The sequence below is a fragment of the Aedes albopictus genome, chromosome 1 (genome assembly GCF_035046485.1).
Source record: "Aedes albopictus strain Foshan chromosome 1, AalbF5, whole genome shotgun sequence".
NCBI classification, from domain to species: domain Eukaryota; kingdom Metazoa; phylum Arthropoda; class Insecta; order Diptera; family Culicidae; genus Aedes; species Aedes albopictus.
Genome location: NC_085136.1, coordinates 102,937,243 through 102,957,892, shown reverse-complemented (window position 1 = coordinate 102,957,892; position 20,650 = coordinate 102,937,243). Strand labels below are relative to the sequence as shown.

Here is a 20,650-nt window from a genome sequence, read left to right as displayed (position 1 = left end):
TATTCTTTTAAATACATGTTAAATGTTAAGCACCACTGGGCAATCTGTACGTTATAACTTTTTTCACAAGTGTCGGATCACTTTGCGGTCTTTGGCAAAATTTTTCGGCATATCCTAGCCCTAGGCTATACTTCAGCGTCATTAGCTAGATCGTTTTAGACCAAAAAAATCAATATAGGAGAAAATACAAAAAAGCACGTTATCCCATACTAAATTCCATACAAATTTCAATTGCAATGCGGAATACGGGGACGCAAACAATCGCTCCCAAATTTTGCACAGTTGTTTTGAACGCCAAAAGGAATCGAAAAAGCTTTGTTCCAAAAAATCGACTTTGTTGACCCAGTCTAATGAACATATCATACATGAGTTGTATATGTAGAGAGGAGAAAGAAAGCATATAGAAAGTTACAAAGTAGGAGGAAAGGAACTGGAGCCCAGGAGATTCTGCATACAAATCAGAAGCGATAGCCATTAGAGACTAGACCACCAAGCCCGTTTCTAGAGGAATTTCTGGACAAATAAATGTTGTTAAACTATGCATGTAGTACTGCCATAAAAAATGTTATTACTGACGCATGCCGACTCATAACTCTACCCATTGGGGCGAATAAGCTAAGGAGAAAATGGGACGGGGAGACTACAACAAGGAGAAGATGGAAGGGATTGTGAGGTGATTCATGGCCAGGTTTATTTTTGAAAACTCTGGATAATTTGGGTTGTGTTGGCTAGAAAAGTCTATCTAGGTTTTCCACACACCTTACAAATTACGGAAAAAAAATCTCAGGATCTTCCAGATTTTGGTAAAAGACGCACTCAGAACGAAGTGTCCTGCGGAACACGAACCTCTGCAGGCAACGAGAAGCATACCATAGGCTCCGCAACACGCAATACGGGGCCTTTCCAGGCTGTTGAAAGCCTCCGTGTACAACCAAAGACCCACGTCGAACCCACGTGCTTAAACGAAACGCCAACCATGGCCCAGCCAAGCTGCGGGAACCGACGTGCGGGATCCATCCCGGCCGTGGGAAGTCCAACGGCTCGCTGACTTTCACGTGTCCACATAAGATCCATTCCAGACCCAGGTGTCCAGCGAAATACCATCCAGACTACGAGCGTCCACACGTCTACTCAAGCCGTCCGCACCAAGTCGTCCAGATTAGCTCCAAACGCGACCCATCCAGGCCACGGTTCCTAATGCATTTCTGACCCAGTCAGTCAACGAACTGTCATCCGAAAGCCATTCAGGTCGCGGGACCAGCACGTGTCTAACCAATGCCTGTTTCCAGTCCAAGCTGTCGGCTACGACCCATCCAGGCCGCGTACAGTGCTCAGGGTAAACTTTACCTCACTTCGGACCAAAGCAAACCTTCTAACCAATCACCACTCGGCCCATCCAGGCCGGGAACAGTCGATAAATCTAGTCTAGATCCAGTCGAAAGATATTTCCTATTGTCCCTAGGGTAGGGATAGCATGGCACGCAGAAACTGCGCCCATTTACGCTCATCTTCCACTGAACTACTCAGTTTCATTTACCTTGCAAAAGAGAAAGAGAAAAAAACGCACAATAAATTGTACATAATTCGACAATGATTTTTCATTAGGGCCTAACTGACTTGATCGATTTCTCTTCATCGACTCTCTCTTTCGCTAATAACTTGCTCAAAATAAACAAAATCATTATTCTTCTTGTTTCTATAGCAAGATGCAGTCGTCTGCTTCTTATTTCAACCAAAAAATCTATGGAAAACTCAATACACGTTCTGTAATAACACAAAGAGAGGATCGATGAAGAGAAATCGACAATGTCAGTTAGGCCCTTATGAAAAATCTGTGTCGAATTGCTCTCACGCAGAGCTTTTGTGCGGGTGACTAGAGTGCTGCGTGAGAGCAGTGAGAGCCCGCAAGTCATAATGCCAGTGCGCAATTTCTACGCGCACAAAGGGGTCAGTGTTGTTTGGGCATTTGGTGAATCAAAATCATGCCAGTGAATCCGTAACCCGGTAAGGGGTATCAAATCCTGTGATATCAGAGACAAGCAGACGTAACACTGATAAAATATCCATCCCATATATCTCAGGGTCCTGATTACTTACAGTGTTGGTGTCCTTGGTAATATTCTTAAGCTGATCAAGGACTTGCAGTTTATGGATAGTTTGATTCGAAATTCCACCAACAGGCGCACTAGTGAGCTTAAAAATTTTATTTTTCATATATATCAGGATCCTGATTACTTAGAGAGATTGTTTCTTCGGAAAAGCTGTGTGGTAAGTCTAGTGCTTCTAGTTTGTTTATCATTTGATGCAAAATTTCGTTACTATGAAGCACTAATTACAAATTTGCAGAAGCTTGTAAATGTTTGAAATGTTTAAAAATAAGTTCAACATGGTTCAACAAGCTGTAACTTATTTCCCTTTGGACTTATTTTGGTCAAGTCAAATAGTAATCAAAGACCAATATATTAGTTACACATGTACAAAATTGTGTATAATTTGATTCACTTAACCCTAAGTATAGTAGTTTAATGAACAGCAGGGAAGTTTAAAGCATTTTACTAGAAATGTTCCAATTTCGTGAAGAGTTAACTAATCAAGGCCAAATTTCTACCTGTTGTAGCTATCTGATTGAGGAAATAGCGGTCGAAATTTGAAAATTTTTGATGCTCTTTATGAAAAGTTACAGCTTGTGAATTTTTTTTTAGCTAATTATTAATGTGTATACTTTTAAAAATTTGCAACTAGCGCCGCCTAGCTGCAGAAACTCGAACCAAATGGTAATTATTCTAAAAACCCTTGATCTACCAAACAATATTGCCAAAGACACCATCTTTCTAAAAAATCAGGTTGCTGAGATATGTGAAATTTGAAATTTGTTTGCTCTCTGGCGCCGCCTAGCGGTGAGATCACGAATCATACGGCCCACAGCACTTGAACAGAGCGGTGATAGAAGCTTTACTGGTTCTACATAATGCCAGTTCCTTCATTGAAATCCTTATTTGTCAGACGTACACGGGCGGGACCCCGTCCAGGAGTTGGTGTCTACTACCATAGAGGGCTTCGTGGTCGCCAAAGTAAACGGGGTCTTCTTCTGTAGCTGTTATGCGTTCCCGCGATGGTTGATCGAGCAGTTCACGCAGATGCTGGACTGTATGACGACCGTGCTAACAGGGGGAAGGCCGGTGGTAATGGCAGATGAGTTTAATGAAAGAGTCACTGGTCATACTAGATGCCAACTTGATTAATGTCGATACCAAGAGTACCTTTAGTCAAAACGGTGCGGAGTCGATTATTGAGGTTACTTTTTGTAGTCCTGACCTAACAAGTAGTGCGAACTGGAGAGAAGACGATGACTACACTCACGCTACAGTATCGACTACAACAACAGCAGGCAGCGGGTAGAGGAACAGGCGGCTAGGCCAAAGCCAAGGCATTCACAGGTGGAAGACATCATACTTCGACGAAGGTGTATTTAGGGAAGCGCTCCGCCGTGAACGTAACCTACTTGATTTAATCAGTGACGAGCTGGTTGTGATGCTCTCGCGTGCATGCGATGCGACCAGAAATGGGAGGCCACCGCACCGGCTTACTGGTGGAGCGATTGTTGACCTGCAGCCGCGTCTGCCTACGGGCTAGGCGGCGGAGCGGATGCAGCGAACACAAACTGAGGATGAGCGAAACAAACGGCCGGCGGGTGGTGTTCGCCGCTGCTAAAGTCACGCTGGAGGTCGAGATAAGGGCAAGCAAAAAGGTCTGCTTTGAGGGTCTCTGTCGAAGTGCCGCGTCATGATCCTAGTCCTTAGCTTCCTTTCGTAGGACAGCCGAGGACTGGGGCTGGCGATGAGAAGGGAGTCACTGATGTGGAACTTGCGGAGATAGCAAAGTCTCTTAGCATAGGTAAGGCCCCAGGTCAGGACGGAGTTCCGAACCTAGCCTTTATAGTAGCAACTGCAGAGGCTCCCGATATATTCAGATGATATCCGGAAACCTGTACAAGATTCTCAGAAGATACTTCCAGAATCGAGTACTAGTTTACGACACGGAGGTGGGTCGGAAGTGCTTTCAGATAACCTCAGAAGTCCCGCAAGGTTCCATCCTTGGTCCGGTGTTATGGAATGTCATGTACGACGAGGTATTGAGGTTGAAGTTCCCGGTGAGAGTGGTCATCGTCGGCTTCGCTAACGACATTACGCTTGAAGTCTACGGTGAATCGATCGAAGGAGTGGAATTGACTGCTGCCCACTCGATCGCCTTTGTGGAGGAGTGCATGAGTTCCAGTAAACCGGAATTGGTTCACCACAAAACTGAGGTGGCAATTGTGAACAACCGAATGTCGGTACAGCAAGCGATCAGTGATCAGTGTAGGTGATTGCAGTATCACTTCGAAGTAGGGATTGGCGGCATGCACCGTGCGGTGCGAAAAAAGCGTGTGCTTCACACAATCGCAAGTGCTCGTCTCCAGTTTTGCCGAGAGACAAGAGACGTATGAGTGAGAGCTTTCATAATTGTGCGAGAGACAATCGCAGCACTAGCTCTACGGCGCAGGGAGTAATGCACGGTGCTTGGGACTGCGCTTGTCTCCAAACAGAAAAAATCAATTAATAAATTAATTGAAGAGTTTGTGTTTTCGGCAAAGTTGTTAAGCTTGTCAAGGGTTGACAAGTGATGGGTCATTTGATTCGAAATTTTTCCAATCGTGCGTAGTATCAAGCCAAGTGCCAAGCACGGAGACAAGCACCGAGAGAGTGCATACGACAGAGCGTGAGAGCTCCAGCGCGCGGCAAAGTAAGCGAGCAACACACAACCGATTGCGCGTACTCGTCTCCTTCTAGTTTGTTGTGCTGTCTCGTAGCAGAGTGTGCGGCACGCAAAGAGTTTTGAGTCGCACCCTATCCCTGCTTCGAAGCGGTCTGTCAAACACTTGAACAGAAGGTCCAACCAAGCAGTTATCCAGTTCAATTACTACTTTATATTCTCAAGATATTCACCTCAAAAGAAGAGGTCTTATTTGAGGACGCTTGTAGTCCATATAAAACGGACTAATTAGCGCCATTTTGCAGAAAAAGCTCAAAATAATTTGCATATCAAATAGTCCTTGATGTATAAAATACTTTTGCCGAAGACACAAACTTACAATGCATTCAGAATCACGAGATATTCTAGCTAAATATAACTGGTGTAAATTGTCTTTACAACTTTCAATCCATAATTCATTACACAGTAGCGCCACCTACTGGGTAAATCCTGATTCAATTTGTTTGTCACAAGTTGGCTCTTGATCTATAGAGCAATTTTTTCGAAGACAGCATTGCTCCAGGAAGTCCCGATCAGAATATACAGGGGATAGACAAAATGATCGGGACAGGCAAAATTTTCACTTTTCAAAAAATGTTCAACTACCTGTAACTTTTCGTAGAGTGCATCAAATATTCTCAATTTTTTACTGTAAGTTCATCAACTAGTTGTGTATCAGTGGTGAGAATTTGGGAAAGATCGGGCCATTCTCCACGAAGTTATAACAATTCTTGGAAAAGGTAAAATTATCCGATAGCCAAATTTGAGCTGTTATATCTCCGGATTCAATGAAACGAATGCAATGAAATTTTGACCATTTATGATTTATATGTGAAGTGAAGCCAGGCGAATCGGATTAGTCATTAATGTGTCGAAGACAAAGTACATGATGGCAAAGGACTCCAGGGAGGAATCACCGCGCCCGCCACCCCGAATTCATATCGACGGTGATGAAATCGAGGCGGTTGAAGAATTCGTGTACTTGGGCTCACTGGTGACCGCCGACAACGACACCAGCAGAGAAATTCAGAGGCGCATTGTGGCAGGAAATCGTGCTTACTTTGGACTCCGCAGAACTCTACGATCGAATAAAGTTCGCCGTAACACGAAGTTAATCATCTACAAAACGCTGATTAGACCGGTCGTCCTCTATGGGCACGAAACATGGACCCTACGTGCAGAGGACCAACGCGCCCTTGGAGTTTTCGAACGGAAGATGTTGCGTACCATCTACGGCGGAGTGCAGATGGAAGACGGGACTTGGAGAAGGCGAATGAACCACGAGCTGCATCAGCTGCTAAGAGAACCAACCATCGTCCATACCGCGAAAATCGGGAGGCTACGGTGGGCGGGTCACGTCATCAGAATGTCGGATAGCAACCCGACTAAAATGGTTCTCGAGAGTCATCCGACCGGTACAAGAAGACGTGGAGCGCAGCGAGCTAGGTCGACCAAGTGGAGGACGATCTGCGGACCCTACGCCGAGTGCGGAACTGGAGACAAACAGCCATGGACCGAGTGGAATGGAGGCGGCTACTATGTACAGCAGAGGCCACCCCGGCCTTAGCCTGACCGGTAAGTACGGTAAGTAAGGATATGCAATATCCGGAACCATTCCGAGAATATTCCGGATTGTGTTGGGGTTAGGGGATTGCCAAATGGCTAGAAGTGATTGTTTCGTTTGTTATTGTGTTTGAACTGTCGATTTGCGGAGAAATTTTTGTTGCGAACAGTAAAACACAACTGCGATAACCAGATTTGAATAAGTTGACCCATCCGGATTCCCATTACAGGTTCCGCGGGGCCTCATTGAGAACACTCATGGTTGTCGACTTAAACATGCCGTGCGAGGTTGATATGTCCTTTATGATTTTGAATGACTGAGTCAGAAACGATAGGCTTAAGTCTGTATCAACTAATATGGTCACCCCGGAACATCTAGCACAGGTTCCAGGGGAGTGTCATCGGGGAAAGACGGTGTCCGCGTCTTTAAACATGCCGTGCGATATATCAATCTTCATGATTTGAGAATGGGGCAAAAAATACTGAAGCATGTAATGACTGATATGGCCGCTCCGGAACACCTGGAACAGGCTCCGCGAGGGCCTCTCAAACACAATAACACACGAAACACTCCCTCACCCCTTGACCCCAATACAATCCGGAATATCTCCTTAATGGTTCCGGATATTACATGACCACTTGAGTGTAATAAACTTTTACCAACTTATGATCGATTGAGGACGACTTCAAAAAAACGGATGAAAATTGATGACAAAATGCCAGCATTTTGAAAATGAGATGTCGGGGGTCGGGTATGTAAAAAGATTGGAGACCTTAGAAGTGTTCATGGCATGTTAAACATATTCCAACAACAAAACTGGTATTACTGAATGATGAATCAACAAATTAATCATTAAATGATTTTACATACTGAATAACAAACACTAAATCCAGCTCAGACAACAATGACCAATCGTTTACCCATTTTAATTCAGCTTAAAACCAAACTGGTAACAAACCCCGGATGCAAGAAGGGCCGTCTGTGCGATTCGCGCCGGTGCTAATGTCAATTGTCTTACGACTAACGCCACTACACTACCCAGTTGCATGAGGGCGATGGGCCCCCATCATCAGAGACGTCCAATTTGCATCACTTTTATTAGAATCGAGTAATTTTTGGCCGCGCGCCGACTTCTTGTTTCGCACATATGCAAACGTTTGTCGTTTCGTGTCGCTGTAAGTAGCGGCGCGGCAGCGATGTCAAAAAACGCCGAAATGCATTGCCAAAACAGGTGATGGATGAGCTCAACCGCGTGCGCAGCGCTATTTCAAACTCGCATCGCAATGGTTCATATGTTTATTCTTGTCTAGCTAAGCGACAGCTCGACAAATAAAACTGACGAAGGCAAAATCGAACCCAATTCGGATGTCCGACCGTGTCCGTCCAACCAACAAACAAGACCCTCGGAACGGCGGAATTTCTCTACTTATGATTCGACGGTCTCAAGGAACCCACTCACCGAAACGGAGAATGGCAGGCTGACTAGCAAGCAAGAAAAAAAAAAATGCTGAACTGCAATTTACGGCTTATGAATTCGGCCGCAAGAAGGTGAAGGTATTTGAGGGGGTTAGAAGCAAAGGGGTGTAAGTGACAAAAATCCACTTTCGAGTAAATGAGGTTTAAAGTTTTTGACCAATTTTGCATCCCATACAAAATGTATGAAGTAACAAAATCAACCCAATTTTCTCTGATCTATTGTAATTTTTCTAATCATCGTAGAAACAATCTTAAAAAAGTTCCTGAAAGCTTGGAATCTGAAGAATTTTATGATATGCTCAACTCAAAATTGACAAAATGTTCACTTACACCCCTTTGATTCTGGGCCCCTCATTTATTCTTCGATCACGACGACGACCAAGACGGTGATGAAAACCAGGAGGAGGCTTTGATGAGACATGAAACTCCGTAGTAGTAGGTACCCTTGAGTGGTCACTTTCGAGGGCACTCGGCCAGAGCCATCTGTTGTAGGCCACGCCACCACCACCGCACCGTATATGTTGCGGTGCGGTAGCCAATAAAAATGCCACAACAATAGCAACGATCAAAAACGGCATCTCCCAGGCAATAAATAGCCAAACAAAAAGAGATAAAAACGAAGAGCATAACTACTGAACTGAACTGACTGATACAATGCAGAGAAAAACAATGATACTCGCGCAAGTAGGTAATGCGCGGAGAGGAAGGAAAATAAAAACTGAAGCAATAAACACAACAACAACAACAGTAACAGAAGATCATCGGGCGGCCCGCTATGGTATAGTAGGGGCAGCGAAAAAGGCTTTCGAGACATCCAAATTAGGAAACAATCAATCCGTACGCATGCTGCGCTGCGAGACAGAATGGCACGTTTACTCTCACTCACTCATAACCAGTTTTTTTAAATCTACCGACACACATACGCCGTGGTGAAGGCAATGATTGAGTTCCGAGACCGAGACTTCAGACTAATAACATCGAGTGAATGGGCAGATACTTAACGGATTACCATTGCATCTACTCAACACAAACTAGCTTAGTGCACAGCTCCGACAAAAAATCGTGTTTTGTTTTACTAAAATACAGTGGGTTTTTTATGCTGATTGGGTTCTTTAAGACTCCATGTGAAAGGTTTATTCAGTTCATTGAACAAACAATGCATCATGCATACTTGAAAACTTTGGTTCAGTTGCTCATATCAAAGTCCCAAGTTTTGTACACTAAGCACAAAGAATAAAACAAAGCAACACCAAACTCGCAATGGAGCGAGCGAAAACACGTGGAGCCAAAACAGCAGCTTGTCAGCACTGTTCGGCATACGAGAAGGACGTGAAACGTTTACACGGTAATATAGAATTTACACATGTTTGTGTACGACTGGGCTCCACGACTCTCTAGAAGTTTTTTTCTTTGATTCTCAGAACAGAAATCCAGCAAAAATGCAATCCCGGAAGGAACTATAGAATGAAAAACAGAAGGAACTCCGAAGGGAAATTTCTTGCAAAGCTGCTATAGGAGTTCCTTAAGAATTTTTCGGAAGAATTCCTCAACGAACTCCGAAAGAAACTTAATAAGGAACTACTATAGTAATTCCATAAGGATTTCCATATAAAACTCCAGGAGAAATTACTTAAGGACAAACGTCTTGAAATCCCGATTCAGCATTGCATCGAAACTTCAGACGCACAAATCTCAAGAAGCAAGCTTCAAACAACAATGTATTTCATTATTCTGTTCTTGCTCACTTGTAATTAGCTTAAAATAAAAAGCTCAGGTACACTGGTTTTGTTTACGAAGAGATTTGTGCCCTTGAAATTGTGAGTAGGTGCCAAAGTCGGCCATTGTGGCGGCCATTTTGGGACTCTAACAAGTCTATCCTTAAAATACTCTTGAAAGAATTCCCTAATTAACTCGTGAAAGATTTCCAATACATAGGAACATCTGGGAGAATTCCAGAATGAGCTGCCGAATAAATAGGATCTTCAAGAGGAGTTCAAGAAGACAATTCTGGAGAATAGCTTCTAGAAGATGAAGTTCTTGAAGAAATCCCGGAAGCAGATTCTGAAGAAATCCCGGAAGCAGATTCTGAAAGAATCCCGGAAGGAGTTTCTGAAGGAAGTCCGAAAGGATTGTAACAAATAAAAAGTCTTTCAGAGCACTAAAATGCATCGTTTCTTACGTTGAACGAGACATTACGGACAACTAAAAGCAGAACCCTACAAATGGGAGCTAGAGCTGATGGCACAAATGTTCCAAATGGAGGATAACGTGCCTCTGGAGCCGGCCTTCTGACCCTACAAATGGGAACTAGATACGAAAAACAAAATGGAACATTACAAATGCACAAAACACAAACATGCCCAGTTATCTAAATATATAACGCAGTCCAATCTTAGGATGACGAGGTTTCATTATTGTTCTTGGTCCATCAGTCAATTCTGTAATCGTATTTCTTCTGCCGGATTGCCTTTTTATTCGCAGCGTTGGTTGCTTACATTGCTTGAATTTGGTCTAGGAATTTCTAATTCTAATGGGGGCTCTGATTTGGGCAACAATGCAAGACCGTCTATTGTTTGATGTCCGTGTTAGGGGACGGCTTGCATATTTTTCACTGCACGAACTGACTGGAGCGCTACAAATGCTACAAACGTTCAGGGACAGATTACAGTATAACATACAGAATAAACTGACAAAATGTTCATAACAATTTACAAACACAGGATGCCTGTGGCAATTCCGAAATAAACTTCTGAAGGATTCCCAAAAGAAGTTCTTGGAGGAATCCAGGAAGCAGTTTCCAGAGGAATCCCGAAAGGATTTCCTAATGGAATCCCGAGAGAAATTCCTAAAGCCACCTTTCTCAAACTATGAGTCGCGACCCACCAGTCCAGTAACAAATACACACGCCGGTAAAGAAGTGTGCGAGAGGAATCCTAGAGGAATCCAATAAACAGTTCACGTTATGTCCAAAGGAAAGTTTTATGTAAAACGAATGTACCTCAAATTTTATTCTCAGAATCATAGGTTTGGACCTCTAGTTTCAGAATCTGTGCGGATTAAAATATTCCATCTTGGGTTTTTTGATATTTTTGATTTTTTCTCATTTTCCCATACAATTTTCAAAAAAAGTCATTTTAGGGTCAAATTCATCCCATATAAAAATGTATGGAAAAAAACCCAAGATGGATGATTTTAAATCGCACATATTCTGAATCTAGAGGTCCAAAAATACGGTTCTAGGGGAAAAACTTTGAGGTACATCCACTTTTTATAATACTTCCCCTTGGACATAGCGTGCAGTTCCTGAAGAAATGCTGGAAGCAGTTCCTGAAAGAATCCCGAGAAAAAAAATCTGGAGGAATGCCGAAAGGAGTTCTAGTCTAGTCTAGTCTAGTCTACGCATACACAGCCATTCATTGAAAGAATCCTGGAAAATTATAGGATCGACTACTCTTACAATTTTCTTGTCATTATTAATGGTTGCAGTGCATCAGAGATGCATTACAAGCATTAAAGCGGCCAGGCCTACTGTGCAGCGTTGTTATTGTTATTGAAATCAGAAAACGGAGACATCTCGTTCCAACCGTTCCTTGAAAAGTGATAATAATGTACCGCATCGTTGGGAGTGACTATGTTAAGAATGTTAATGTCACTCCATGTCCTTTGGAATCCTGGAATGGGACAACGGTATTTACCCCGTATGCCCTGGCTCTCAAGCCTAGGCTTAAGCGCCTTTACCCGCTCTCTGAAACGAGATAAAAAGTTATGGTACCCAACCCTCCCCAAATAAACATTTACCTCTAATACTAGAATGTTACTGATATGGGTATAAATACAAAAAAAAAATAAGAAAGATCTCACCATATTGATTCTTAATGGAGCCCTGAGCACTGTCCTTTTATCACGGACAATCGGTGGGTTTATCCTCGGCAATAGGACAAATCGGCGAAGTACTAGATTTGTAGTAATGAGCTGAATTTAAGTATGGTGAGAAGGTTAAATCTCCGTTTCTGCAATGAAATGGTGCAAAAAGCGTGGGTATTATGGTTCCTTGCCTAATTTGATGCTGTTTGAGCAAAACTTTGGGCAACAGTGCTGTTGTTTTCTCCATTTCTTGCAATATAAACAACATAGTTATCCAAAGTTTTGCTCAAACAGCATCAAATTAGGCAAGGAATCATAATACCCACGCTTTTTGCACCCTTTCGTTGCAGAAACGAAGAATTGACCTTCTCACCATACTAAAATTCAGCTCATTACTACAAATCTAGTACTACACCGAACGTGCCCCATACGGCAAGATTTTTTCAAGCTGCTTCAGATAGAATCAGCATCAGTAACACACTTTAGCAATTGCACCTTGTTCAAACTCATTCAAAACACTTTTATGGGTGACAGATTCCTCTCATCAACCAAAAATTATCACTTTGAAGTCCCCATGCTTTCAAACATTCATCATTATTCAGTTTATAGCAGTGAAGAGAATTGTCAGACAAAAGAGGCACAAAACAAGCAACAAAGAAGGTGCGACGATTAGTCTTTATCCCTACTGGTGACAGATAATGATATGATCTCGAAATATTTTGTTGCAGACAAAACGGAAGCTGAATTTGTTGCGTACTTTTCAACTCGTGAATAATCAATTATTATTAAACCAAAGTCGAAACTGTTTGATGATAGAGCTTCACCAGAGTTGCAGTGTTTACCGACTCGAAGTTACCGTTCGAAAATCGCAATGCAAGGCTTAAAAATCTCTAAACTCGTGGTGTACGATATTAATCCCATTATTTTCAAGTTGGGACAAACTTATGTCGCATGGGTTGTTTTGTCGCAACAAATACAGGTCATTATTGTTGCGCGATGGTTGAATTTTGATTCACTGGTTTATTGATCAATCCAAATTCCTGTGTGGTAGTGGTTTGTGTTCAGATTTCCCGTGTTAATCTATCTGTAAGAACTTTGTAAACATCTTTTGTTCTCACGTATATGGATAGGCTTGCAGTAGGTTTCGTGAGACTTTTTTTGGACAACTCAATAGGGATCCGGTGAAATCAACACAAATTGCGATTGGCCCATCTAACCACAAAATAATACTCGGAGCAGGACCACTTTCGTACGCGGAAAAAAACATTAGCTTGGCATCAAACCGTAACACCGCAAAGAAAAAAAATCACTTCATACCACTGCCGCATAAACTCTCCAAATCTACCTGGCAGAATCACTTCTTGGAGTAACAATTTTCTTCTCTGCCGGATGGCGTAGCACCACCAGAAATTTTGCTCTCTGACCGGCCGAATCAATAATCGGAGGAATGCCGAAAGGAGTTCATGAAGAAATTCGGGAAGTAGTTCCTAGAGAAATCACAAACAAGTTGTTGAAGGAATCCTGGAAGAAGATCTCGGTCGACATGCCTCCCAGCAGGAGTTCTTGAAGAAATCCTAGATGTAATTCCTGAAAGAATCCCGAAGGAGTTCCTGGACAAATTTCGGAAAAACTTCTTAAATGTATACCGGAAGAAGTTCATGGAGGAATCCTAAAAGGATTTCCTAAATGATTTCCAGCGTATTTTTCGGGATTTCGTTTAGAGATTTTCAGAGCTTCTCCGAAATTTCCCTCATATTTCTTCTCGAGATTACTCCTAGATTTTTTTGCGAGATTGAGATAAACTAGTTTGTCTTGGGACTGCTTCAAAAGTTCCTCCAGGGATTCCTGCAACAGTTCTTCCCGGAGGTTCTCACCAAGGTTGTTAATCGATAAATTTTCGTTATCGCCGATAAAGTTAACGTATGTTATCGTTTATCGTCTATAACGATAACGTCTTCAGACGGAATCGTCATCGGCGATACAGTTAACTGTTGAAATTATCGACTCGATAACGTCTCTGGAAAATTTTCTTCGCGATCTGAGCCGTTGTTGATGCCGTCACTAGGGTAACTAGATTTATCGTAAAATTATCGAAGGTACGTTGATCTTCGCGTTGATTCATCGTTTGGTTATCGTTATCGAGAGATTATCGAACAACCTTTATCGTTATCGAGTTTGCGTTGAGTTAACTGTCGATAATTTATCGGTTAACAACCTTGGTTCTCACGATATTTCACCAGCTTTCATTTCTGTTATCCTTAATCTTGTTACAAGATAGATACGTAGATTTTTTCAAGATCCCAAGATCCGAGATTTCGGAATCAACTATTGAGAAACCTTAAAAGGAACACCCAGAATCTCGGGACAATTTTTGATATGGGTTCCGGAAAGTTTTCTGGGAAGTTACCGGGAAAATCTTTAAACAAAATCTCAGGAGTATGTCATTATCTGTTACCAGCTGGGATAAAGAGTAATTGCCGCGCCTTCTTTGTTGCTTGTGTTGTGCCCCTTATGTCCGAAAACTCTCCTCTCTGACTGCATCATCTATTCTACAACACAATATGGGAAACCGACATTTCCGACCGACTTAGGCCGATATATGGCGTCTTAGATTATCTCCACCAGAGCGTAGTAAGTTGGTGAGTAGTAAACCGGGTGTCTTTCAAATCCCACTCGTTTTTGCACCGCGCGTTCATATCGTCGTAGGTAAAACACTACCTTATCCCTCCACCGGTGGTTGGTAGTTGTACTTCATATCGTAAACAGAACACACAGAGAAGCAAATAAAAGTCAACATCGTTCAAACTATTGTCCTCTGTACACGGTGTTCAATAAGTTCGGGTACACAATAAAACTGAATTTGTTTCCCATCTGTAATTCAGCTTTGCAAAGTGAATGTATTAATTGAAAGCTCATATAATACTGATCAATTACAGTATATGTTTTGAAATAAACTGTCTTTTATCCTTTTGTAATAATTGCAAATGTGTCTCAAGTTCCTTTCGGCCGGCACGCACGTCTTGCATTGGTATTTCGTACACACTAAGATTCTGATTTTCCAGCTCAGTAAAATTTTCGCTGAGTTCTGTAATTTTTTCATCTTTTTACTGAGTTTTCAACAGCAGATTTTACTCGGTACACTCGGTAATCAATATTTACCGTTCATCAGTAACGATATTTGTCGTTCATCTGTAATTTTTGACAGTTCATTTGCAGAACTCGTTAAATCATTTACAGAGTATTCAGCAAAAGGAATAACCGAGCGCACCGAGTTAAATCTGCTGTTGTGAACTCAGTAAAAAGATGGGGAAAATACCGAGCTTATCTTAGTGTGTACAGTTTTTATTGAGTAATGGTGTTAATTTAATCAAATAAGGTTTGTGTCCTCAGCATTAGTGGTAGCAACTATGACCATACGAAATAATCTATAAGATTCAGATTGGGTGAAGTACGGAGTCATTATATCTTGATCATTAAAATGGCTAAAATTGTCGTTGTATCTTTTTTTATTGATTTTTGTTTTGTAAAAAAGCAAGGCTGCGTTTTATCACAGTTTAACCCATAATTTTCTTTTCCAAAACTTGATTATATCCCTATTGTGGCAAATTTTGTCAAAAATTGGCTTTATATAATGTATTTATGTAGGGAATCGCGCTACTTGGGCGGTGGCTTCTATATTCGTCTGTTTTCCACTATAACTCAGTCAAATTTGAATCAATTGACACAACTTTTGGAATGTGGTGAGATAGGCATAGTATCTTCCCGTGTACAACATTTCAAGTCATTTGGTTCAAAATTGACTGAGTTATAGTAGAAAACAGACGAATATAGAAGCCACCGCCCAAGTGGCGCGATACCCTACTTTAGCTTCGATCGTCAAATTATATTAGGAGCTAGCAATAAAGAATAAATGTTTGCTGGTTTAAATAGCAACAGGTTGAATAAGGCAGTATGGGCAAAACACCAGACTGGACTGGTCAAAACTGATGCTTCTACCCTACCTATAGAAATCCCCGAAGAAACTGCTGGAGGAATCCCTGAGTGTACTCCAAGAGGAGATCTCGAAGGAACCACTGGGAAAATTTCTTAAGAATCTTCTACAAAAATCCAAGAAAAATGCTCTTGGAGAAACTCCTGAAAGAATCTGGAGGAATCACTCCTAGAGTAATCACAAAATAAAGGGATTTCAGATGGAATCGCTGAATGAAAAACCCCTAAAGGAAGTTTTGAATGATGATTACTACCGTCTTACTCCGCTGGTTCGACGCGTTTCAATACGACACTTTTTAATTCGTACCCCGCTTATTCGACATATGTCGAATTAAAAAGTGTTCAAATGTCACAATGATGTACACTGTAAATGCAAAACAGTATGAGTTGCGCTTATACTCCCACCCGCAGCAGCTCCTCTTGCAGCCACTAATTTCAGAAGTTCTGACTTGGTGTTATTCGACACCCAAACCCGCCTGGAGACCAACCGGAATGAAATGAGGAAGGCAACAATTGTAAAAAGAACGAGCTTTTCATCCGCACCCCCGCAATATCTATGAAAATTATGTTTCATAACAAATCCGGAAATCAAAACAAAAACAAAAATAGAGTTGCCAAATTTCAATTAGCAAGGTGGTGTAGGGTGACCAGTTTGTCGAATTAAAAGTTTACCCCGGTTATTCGACTACAGTCGGTGTCGAATTAGCGAGGTAATACGGTATTATTATCCTTATTCACGAAAGAGATTTTCAGCCATAGACTGGTTCATATCGGACACTCCTGAAAGAATTCCTTAAGGAATCCGGGAAAGAGTTCCAGGAAAAATCTCTAAAGCAATTACAGGAGAAATTGCTCCAGGCATTTCAGGAGAATTCCAGAAAAAATCCTTGAAGGTTTCCTACGAAAATCACTGAAATAACATCTAGTTAAAAAAATCCTTGAATAAACCCCAGCAGAAATATCTGACGGATGTTCTAGAGGTATCACTGAACGAATTCCAGAATGAATTCGTGAAGAAGTTTTTGAAGAATTTAAAGAAGAAATTCCTGGAGGAATAACCGAAGAAATCCCTTAAGGAACACTGGAGTAATCTCTAAAGAATATCTGAAGGCGTTACTGGAGGAATTCCTGAAAGAGTCCTTGAAGAAGTTTCTGGAAAAATCACCAACAATTCAAGGAGCAATTTCTCATAGAATACTAGAAAAAATCCCTGGAGAAACATCTAGAGGAATCCTTAAATGAACTCCAAGAGGAACCTATGACGTATTTTCTATAGGGTTTCCTTTAAAAAATCCATAAAGATTTGTTACGGGTATAAATATTTGTTACAAAGACAGAATAATTGTTTAATGTGTTAAAAGTTTATTATTTGTGCGTTCTTTGTGATGTATGTTTTATTTTACCTTGTACATATTCCCATAATTTTAATGCACATTTATAGGGTTCTGGAAAAAAAGAGGCCATTGAGATGCAATCCTACTTTGATTGCCAACTTTCAGGCCATTTCTGGCAGCGGTCAAGTACTAGAGATGTAAACCTTTCCCTGCCAAGGACTTCAAGTTGTTGATCTCAAGTATCGAACCTCGAAACGGGATGCCCGATTAGGATTAGTTTTCCAAGACAAAACCAATCTATGAACACATCAACAACCACTGTGAACTAAAAGGCATACTGCCAACTAAAATACAATTCCAGGATGACTGATGGACCCAAACCAATGCATGAAACCTTGTCATCCTATGATCGGAAGATGTTATCCATCTGGATAACAGAGCAAATTTATGTTATGTGTCGTGTTATGTCAATGTGTGATGTTTTTTGTTTGTGCATTTATAAGGTTCTATGTGTCCGTAATATGTTGATCCTTTGTAATAATTAATTTTCTTTTATTTTTGTAACAGATTTCATGCACAAATTCTTGGATCTGGAGAAATCAATGAAGAACTTCCTAGAAAAACCACTGAAAAAGCTCCCGACGAGATCCGTGAACGAGTTCCTGGAGGAATCCCTGAAGGAATTACATGAGAAATCCTTGAAGGCTTTCCCGGAGGAGTCTCAACATTTTTTAGAGAAATCCCAGAAGAGGTTTCTTATGGAATCTCAGAAGAGTTCCTGAAGGAATTCCTTGAGAAAATTTTGGAAGAGTTTCTGAAGAAATTCCTGAAGGGATTTCTGAAGAAAAATCCCCGAAGCAGTTCCTCCTTCGAGTTTGAAGGAGCTTCTGAAGATTTTTTTCCAGCAATTTCAGGAGAAATCCCAGAAAAAAATCCAGGAGGAATCTGCAAAGAATCTTCGAAAGAATTCCCGAAAAAATCGCTGGTAAATTCCGCAAGAATATCCAGAAAAAATCCCTAAGAAACTCCAGGCGAAATCCTTCAAGAAATACCAGGAGCAATTTCCAAAGGACTTCCTTATAAAATCCCTGAAGGAGTTCTTGCAGAAATCCACGTGGGAGTTCATGGAAAAATTTCTGAAGAAGTTCTTGAATGCATTCTTGAAGAGATTTGAGAAGAAATCCCTGCAGCAATTTCAGGAGAAATTTACGCAAGGAATTCCTGCAGAAATCCATGAAAGAGTTCCTGGAGAATTCTCTTAAGGAATCCCTGTATAAATTTACGAAGAAATCCTTGTGGAGTTCCTGGAGAAATCTCTCCAATGATTCAAGGAGAAATCCCTCAAAGATTTTCAAGAAAGTCCCTTCTGTAGAGTTTTCTGGAGGAATTTAAGAAGAAATTCAGAAACCTCTAAAGAAATCCCGAAGAATTCCCCGAGAAATTACTGAAGGTATCCTGGAGAAATCCATGAAGAAGTTTCTGAACAAATCCCTCAAGGAATTCCAAGAAAATCCCATAAAGAAATCTAGAAGAAACTCTTGAAGGAACCTCTATGAAATCCCTGGAGCAATCCCTGAAGAAATCTCTGAAAAAGTTCCTGGAGGAATCCCTTAAAGAATTCCAATAATATCCAACAAGGAATTCCTGGAGAAACGCACTTGAAGAAATTTTTGAAGGAATCCCAGGAGTGTCTGGAGGAACCCCTGAAGGAATTCATGGAAGAAGTCATCAAGGAATTCCAAGAGAAATCTCTCAAGCAACTTCAAACGAAATACCTCAAAGAATTCCAAGAGAAATCTGCAGAAATGTGCATTTTAACTCCCAGATTCATCCGCTTCCACCTGGAATTCTCAACGTATTATACTGCCCCTATTCGCATAACAGTCCCATGTTTGCTGGGCTTCCTATTCACATGGGACTGTTGTGCGATTGGGGGTAGTATAGGAATCGTCAGCTTGCCGTTAATATCTGCTTGATCTAGTAGGAACCCTCTTGTTTCTCTAGAACGGCTATCCAGATAACTTCTGGACTTTCTTTGGTATTTTCGAAAAATCATCCGAAGGATCATTGAAATTTCTCACGGAACCCAAGCTGAAACCTTTAGTCTTACGCGAAAAAGATTTGCTTTACCAGTGTTCTGCACAACACACATGTAGTGGAAACTCATGTTCGAAAGAAGTAAGCACTACATGAACATTTTAAAACTTTGTCTATTGTTTAGTTACACGACCCCTTACTCAAACATCCTACAGCGTCGGCACTCGGCAGCCCTTCGTCATTGAATCTCATTGAGCTTTCGTGTGTCTCCGAGTGCAGTTTTCTACATACCAGTAGTGTCTCGGCGGCACTTGATAATGGTTTCCACCTCAGTCCACTTATTGCAAGACTCCGGTGTCCATAGGTGTGATATTTGTCAAATTATAATTGCTTCTCAATTACAGTGAGTGCGTTGCAATTAACGAATCAGCAATTAACAACATTGCAGTTGCAATTGTACACATCCAATAAACGTTCTTCAGGGAGAACATCATGTTTGATTTGCGCCGAGATTTGCTTAGTAGTAACTCTTTGATCTTCAAATCTCTCCAATTAATGAAGGTTGGAAACCTTAACTATTGCATCGCTCATACAAATAACGTATTTGAAATACCGTTGTGCGAGGTGTCATTGGGCCACTATTCCGCACATTTAGAATAAGACGGGAATGCATAGATACTTGGCATCCACCGTCAAATTCTCAGACTTATGTGGAATCCGTTGGATCGATGGACCAATTTTACTCTCTAGGCCCAATGTCATCCCGAACGACGGTAGATATGCTGTTGTACATATTTTTCATCCAACTATTAGATTTTATGTGCCACTTACTTCTTCTTCTTGGTTTAACGTCCCCACTGGGACATAGCATGCATCTCAGCTCAGTCTGTTCTATGATCAAGTCCACCACAGTTTTCAAATGCGAGCTTCCTCTGCCATTGAACATTTTGCATGTCTACATCGTGTGGCAGGTACAAAGTTACACTAATGATGCCCAAGTCAAGGTAATGTCCTTTACTGGACCGACCGGGAATCGAACCCGTCACCCCTAGCATGGTCATGCCGGATACCCACGCCTTTACAGCTGTGGGTCCTCAGGTGCCATCTAGTCTAGATCAAGTAAGATTGATTTGTACCAAAAAGTATGCGCGTTTTTCATGAAGGTGACCAATTTCTGTAAACACGACCCCGCTCAAACGTCATATTAGTGACTCGTACAATCCATTCTTCCGATGATTGAAATGCAAGTTGTAAATTTGCCCAGTCTCCTCTCCATTTCGCTCAAAAGTCAAACGAGTGAACACGTGCTTTGGCCCATAGTAAGGTCTTTGAAGTGAACGTTTAGCAGTCCCTCAGGATTACATTTGAATCGTTGAAGTTGATCGAACTTGATGATTTAGAGGAGTTAAAACTCGTAACAAACATAAATTACACCTTCAAGCAGATACGAAACAAGATGTTACTGTACATTATCAACTTGTGTAACATTTGTTGTCATTTCAACCGGGTCAGTAACTTTACGGTTTTAATCTGAACACTCCTCGTTCGCTGCACATTTTTCCCTGATTATCACTTCACTGCCCTGTGCGCTGTC

General features: G+C 41.5%; 1 protein-coding gene across 5 annotated transcripts in view; it reads right to left on the bottom strand.

Annotated features, from left to right (window-relative positions):
• Positions 1 to 20,650, bottom strand: part of LOC109409444 (protein phosphatase Slingshot) — a 111,169-nt gene that overhangs the window by 61,645 nt on the left and 28,874 nt on the right. The window lies entirely within an intron of this gene.